Source organism: Giraffa tippelskirchi, chromosome 3 (assembly GCF_054371585.1).
Source record: "Giraffa tippelskirchi isolate mGirTip1 chromosome 3, T2T-mGirTip1v1.2.pri, whole genome shotgun sequence".
NCBI lineage: Eukaryota > Metazoa > Chordata > Mammalia > Artiodactyla > Giraffidae > Giraffa > Giraffa tippelskirchi.
This window is the reverse complement of record NC_137277.1, coordinates 21,916,305-21,922,893: the sequence shown is the minus strand read 5'-3', so window position 1 is coordinate 21,922,893 and position 6,589 is coordinate 21,916,305. Positions and strand designations below refer to the sequence as shown.

Here is a 6,589-nt window from a genome sequence, read left to right as displayed (position 1 = left end):
CCCGCCCTCCCACCCCTCGAATTTATCTTTGAAGAAACAAAAGCCATACTTGGCCGTACGTGAACGTGGCTTGGGTTTTCGTATAATGGCAGGGCATAGAGAGGCCACATAAAAGAGAGAGACCAGCGCTCAAGGCCCCCGAAAGAGCGAAAGAGCGGCTTGAGGCAGCGACTTGTCAATCAAAGGGGATAATTTATAGTCACCGCCTCAGGAGTTGAGGATGGTTTAGGTGCCATTCTAAGACAGTAACTTTCCTCAGACGACTAGCAGAATGCCCTCGTAGTTGTTACTTTTGCTCTTCTCTGTGTTGTTCCCTGAACCCTGTAGTCCATATTTGACTAGGAAATGCCAAAGACCGAAGTGTTTACTACTCTGATGTTTAAATGTTCAAATGTGTTTTTTTTTCTGTCCTCAATCTACAATGTTAAAATGACAAAAAAGAAAAAAGTCATTGCCCTCACAAGATGCTAGAAAAAATAACTGCACAAGTTGAGTAACTGAAAATTCCATCAGAAATATTAATACCTCCTTCCAATCATTATTCCCCGAGTTTCAACCCTGACTAGGCAGTTTGCCAGTTGTGTGGTCTTGATGAAGGCAGCTTCTCAGGTGCTTTCTTTCCCTCTGCTCAAAAAAGGGAATAAAAATAACAGCATTACCTCAGGGTAAGTGTGAAGATTACAGGATGGAAACATAAGGTGTTTAGAACAGTAGACTAACAGTATCAGAATTAGGAGCAGGGATTTTCTTCAGGTTAGCATACAATTTGTGGACTTAATCCTTTTTTTCCTTCTAAAAGAAACCAAGTCAACCACCCCAGGGTATCCATCGCCCACTCTGCTGGCAAAGCCCCAGGGAAGGCCAGTGAGGCCAGTGAGGAGAGAGTATGTTGTGACAGAAAGTCATGGATGGAAGTGGCCCATGTGCTATGTGCCAAGTCACTTCAGTAGTGTCTGACTCTTTGTAACCCTATGGACTGTAACCTGCCAGGCTAGGGTAATTGGAAAAGCCGAAGAAATGGTGTTTTGGCATTGCTCTGGTCTCTATCCTCTTGGTTTCCTGGTCTCCAGTAGTTTCTGAGTGTTTTCAGCTCCACTCTGCTCACCATGTGCATTGATACAGAAAGGCAACCTTAATGCACCAGACCACCAGGGTCTCAGAGCAGTTGTAGGGAAACCCGTTCAGTAGCTCCTGTCTATCTAGAAGGCTGACCAGGCCCTGGGCTCCAGGGCAAGCCTGTCATTCCCTATAGCTTCCCCAAGACAGAGGATGACCTTGAAAGTCAGAGACCAGCCATGCTGCCTTCTATCTCTTAGAACACAAAGGCCCCATGTATTAAGGGTGGGTGGGCATCCTTCCTTAAAAACGGCAATGCAGCCTCTGCTTCATGGCCTCCACCTTGCCCAGTCTGCAATTCCCTGCAAGACCCATCTGAGGATGAGGCAATAGGAATTTAATAAGCAGCTCCAGTTCTATTTTCTGGTATCCAGTTTTAAATCCCCTTTGGATTTTAGCCTGATCCTGACTGTGTGGGTCTTTGTTCCAATGGCCCTGAAGCAGAGCTGGGGAGTCAAAAGGACTGTCAAGTCACACATGCCTGAATCAGATATCTCCCTGAGCCTCAGTTCCCCATGCCGTTATCTTTTATCAAAGGCGCGTGCGTGTGTGCTAAGTTGCTTCAGTTGCGTCCAACTCTTTGTGACCCTATGGACTGTGGCCCACCAGGCTCCTCTCTCCATGGGATTCTCCAGGCAAGAATATTGGAGTGGGTTGCCATGCCTTCCTCCAGGGGATCTTTCTGACCCAGGGATCAAACCCACATCTCGTAAGTCTCCTGCATTGGCAGGAGGGTTCTTTACCATTAGCGTCACCTGGAAAGCCCTTTATCTAAGGTACACAGGGCTAAATGAGATATGGAAGCACCTAAGACAGCCTTCCAGTCCACTAGTACAGGGTGGTCTTGGGGTGGGGTGGGGCGGTGGGGGGGTGGGGTTCTCTTCTGGACAAAAGCTGTTTCTCTTTTAGCCCCTCCTCCTTTCCAGAGACTATCACAGAGGCTCCTGCAGGACTTGAGTGGGGAGAGGGAGAGGAAGGAAGTCTGGATGAGTGTCCTGGGAGGCATTGTCCACAAACAGGGAGTTCTGGGGGCCTGACGTCCTCTAGTCCTGGGACGCAGGAAGGGATTGGGAGTCAGTTTCAAGGAGAGAGGGGGCTGCTATCATTCTCATGATCCTCCCCGACTCCCACCTTTCCCCAACTCTGCAGGGGCCCAAACTACATACTCTGACCTTGTTCTCATCTCTATCCTGACCCATAGGGGTGAAGTTGAGTACCTGAGTCAGACTGCTGATTTGTTGGGTGTATGACCTTGGGTAAATCACTCAGGCTCACTGTACTTCCATTTCTTCATCTAAAATGGAGATAATGGAGGATGTCCCTGGTGGTCCAGTGGTTAAGACTTCATTTTCCAATGCAGGGGGTGTGGGTTCAATCCCTGGTCGGAAAGATAAGATCTCACATGCCTTGCAGCCAAAAAAACCAAAACATAAAACAGAAACAATATAGTAACAAATTTTTATGTGGACTTTAAAAGAATGGTCCACATAAAAAAAATTAAGGATAATGAGAGTACCTTCACAGAGGGTCAGATAACACATGCAAAGCATTTAGTGCAATCCTTGGCAAATAGTAAGTGCTCAAAACACATTAGCAGATATTACCTCTACTCCTCGTCAAGATCTTCCTCCCTTGTCCCGGCCAGTTTTCCCAAGTCCACTCTTCTGTTGATTTAAAAAAAATGCGCAACGTGAGAGCTGCAAGTTAAGCTTTTTTTTTAAAATATAAATTTATTTATTTCAATTGGAGGCTAATTACTTTACAACATTGTAGTGATTTTGCCATACATTGACATGGATCGGCCACGGGTGTACATGTGTTCCCCATCCTGAACCCCCCGCCCACCTCCCTCGAGTTAAGTTTTATTTGGGGCAAAATGAGGACTGCAGCCTGGGAGACAGCACCTCAGACAGCTCTGAGAAACTGCTCCAAAGAGGTAGAGGGGGAGGGATAGTTATATATGTGATTTTGGTGAAGGGGGAATAACATATTGTACCAAAAGTTTTCTGCTAGAACTAACACCCCAAAAAGATGTCCTTTTCATTATAGGGGACTGGAATGCAAAAGTAGGAAGTCAAGAAACACCTGGAGTAACAGGCAAGTTTGGCCTTGGAGTACAGAATGAAGCAGGGCAAAGGCTAATAGAGTTTTGCCACGAGAACGCACTGGTAATAGCAAACACCCTATTCCAACAACACAAGAGAAGACTCTACACGTGGACATCACCAGATGGTCAACACCGAAATCAGATTGATTATATTCTTTGCAGCCAAAGATGGAGAAGCTCTATACAGTCAGCAAAAACAAGACCGGGAGCAGACTGTGGCTCGGATCATGAACTGCTTATTGCCAAATTCAGACTTAAATTGGAGAAAGTAGGGAAAACCACTAGACCATTCAGGTATGACCTAGATCAAATCCCTTATGAGTATACAGTGGAAGTGACAAATAGATTTAAGGGGCTAGACCTGATAGACAGAGTGCCTGATGAACTATGGATAGAGGTTCGTGACATTGTACAGGAGACAGGGATCAAGAAAATCCCCATGGAAAAGAAATGCAAAAAAGCAAAATGGCTGTCTGAGGAGGCCTTACAGATAGCTGGGAAGAGAAGAGAAGCGAAAAGCAAAGGAGAAAAGGAAAGATATTTCCATCTGAATGCAGAGTTCCAAAGAATAGCAAGGAGAGATAAGAAAGCCTTCCTCAGCGATCAGTGCAAGGAAATAGAGGAAAACAACAGATTGGGAAAGACTAGAGATCTCTTCAAGAAAATTAGAGATACCAAAGGAACATTTCATGCAAAGATAGGCTCGATAAAGGACAGAAATGGTATGGACCTAACAGAAGCAGAAGATATTAAGAAGAGGTGGCAAGAATACACAGAAGAACTGTACAAAAAAGATCTTCACGACCCAGATAATCACGATGGTGTGATCACTCACCTAGAGCCAGACATCCTGGAATGTGAAGTCAAGTGGGCCTTAGAAAGTATCACCACGAACAAAGCTAGTGGAGGTGATGGAATTCCAGTTGAGCTATTTCAAATCCTCAAAGGTGATGCTGTGAAAGTGCTGCACTCGATATGCCAGCAAATTTGGAAAACTCAGCAGTGGCCACAGGACTGGAAGAGGTCAGTCTTCGTTCCAATCCCAAAGAAAGGTAATGCCAAAGAATGCTCAAACTACCGCACAATTGCACTCATCTCACATGCTAGTAAAGTAATGCTCAAAATTCTCCAAGCCAGGCTTCAGCAATACGTGAACCGTGAACTTCCAGATGTTCAAGCTGGTTTTAGAAAAGGCAGAGGAACCAGAGATCAAATTGCCAATATCCGCTGGATCATCGAAAAAGCAAGAGAGTTCCAGAAAAACATCTATTTCTGCTTTATTGACTATGCCAAAGCCTTTGACTGTGTGGATCACAATAAACTGTGGAAAATTCTGAAAGAGATGAGCATACCAGACCATCTGACCTGTCTCTTGAGAAACCTGTATGCAGGACAGGAAGCAACAGTTAGAACTGGATATGGAACAACAGACTGGTTCCAAATAGGAAAAGGAGTACGTCAAGGCTGTATATTGTCACCCTGCTTATTTAACTTATATGCAGAGTACATCATGAGAAACGCTGGGCTGGAAGGAACACAAGCTGGAATCAAGATTGCCGGGAGAAAAATCAATAACCTCAGATATGCGGATGACACCACCCTTATGGCAGAAAGTGAAGAAGAACTAAAGAGCCTCTTGATGAAGGTAAAAGAGGAGAGTGAAAAAGTTGGCTTAAAGCTCAACGTTCAGAAAACTAAGATCATGGCATCTGGTCCCATCACTTCATGGGAAATAGATGGGGAAACAGTGGAAACAGTGTCAGACTTTATTTTTTTGGGCTCCAAAATCACTGCTGATGGTGATTGCAGCCATGAAATTAAAAGACGCTTACTCCTTGGAAGGAAGGTTATGGCCAACCTGGATAGCATATTTAAAAGCAGAGACATTACTTTGCCAACAAAAGTACGTCTAGTCAAGGCTATGGTTTTTCCAGTGGTCATGTACGGATGTGAGTGTTGGACGGTGAAGAAAGCTGAGCACCGAAGAATTGATGCTTTTGAACTGTGGTGTTGGAGAAGACTCTTGAGAGTCCCTTGGACTGCAAGGAGATCCAATCAATCCATCCTAAAAGAGATCAATCCTGGGTGTTCATTGGAAGGTCTGATGTTGAAGCTGAAACTCCAATACTTTGACCACCTCATGTGAAGGGTTGACTCATTGGAAAAGACCCTAATGCTGGGTAGGATTGGGGGCGGAAGGAGAAGGGGACGACAGAGGATGAGATGGTTGGATTGCATAACCGACTCGATGGACATGGGTTTGGGTGGACTCCGGGAGTTGGTGATGGACAGAGAGGCCTGGCGTGCTGCAATTCATGGGGTCGCAAAGAGTCGGACACGACTGAGCGACTGAACTGAACTGAACATGAAGCTTTCTGCTAGTCACGAGGAACAGACATCACCATGAAGGATTTTAGTGCTTTTCTAGCTATGAAGAGATACGAGAATTGGGCTCAAAGATTCACTCCTGAAACTGTCTGAAGAGCTGTTCTGCAAGCTTCCCCCCCAACTCCCCACCTCCCAGTACAGAGTGCCTCATTTCTGCTGTCCACCATGGACTCCTTTCAAGGGGTGTCAAAGGTCAGCAGTTGCAGCAGCACTTGATTTAATCCTTGTAGAGGTAGATGGCAAGCACTCATGGCAAGTGCCAATTTGTAGTTAACGCTTGCAAAACCAATTCAAAATTTCTCTTTTCCAAGGAGTCTCCAGGGACTCTTCTCAGGCCAGCTTATAAAACTGAGGCTCTTTCAAGACCTTTGAAGTATATTTTCATATATGGATGAGATCCTTTCATAAGCACTTCTTCTAGATGTTGTGTATTTCCTGTCTCTCTGCTCAGAAGAGGGAGGAGGGGCTCCACCCTCCAGCTGGACACCCTCCTTGAAAGGGCAGTATTTCTTTCATCTAGAATGAAGTTGATCTATGTGTACTGACATAGAAATATCATGAAGATATATTGTTAAGTTTAAAAAAGTGAGATAAAGAATAGTATGTAGGGCATAACCCCATTTGGGTAATGTTCGTGCTTTGAAAACATCTAAAGGAATTGTAAATACATGGAGGCAGAGAAAACTTTTCATAGTTTCCCTTCTATCCTATTTGAAAAATTTTAAATTATGAACCTGTTATTTTTTAATGTGGAAAGTTAGCTTAAATTAGGAGAATTTAAAAGATTTCCCTCAGTAGTTGTAGGTCTGGGCAATTCTCTGTTTCATTACTTTTTGGCATGTGATTTTCCAAGTGTTTTCATCCATGTTCTACACCCTTCTTACTCTCATCCCTTTTCTCCACTTCACTGAAGGTGAGACATATCTGACTCTGCATGTTTGTGTGAGACTGTAAGTCCCACTAGGGAAGTCCCTCTGA

The 6,589-nt window shown here is 44.5% G+C and overlaps 1 long non-coding RNA gene across 1 annotated transcript; it reads left to right on the top strand.

Moving 5' to 3' along the window:
* The first annotated feature begins 987 nt into the window (after positions 1 to 987).
* LOC145542702 (uncharacterized) lies at positions 988 to 6,388 on the top strand. The gene is made up of 3 exons (XR_014080077.1): positions 988 to 1,825; positions 3,166 to 5,329; positions 5,516 to 6,388. It is a non-coding gene; the product is annotated as an uncharacterized LOC145542702 (long non-coding RNA).
* The last annotated feature ends 201 nt before the right edge of the window (positions 6,389 to 6,589 follow it).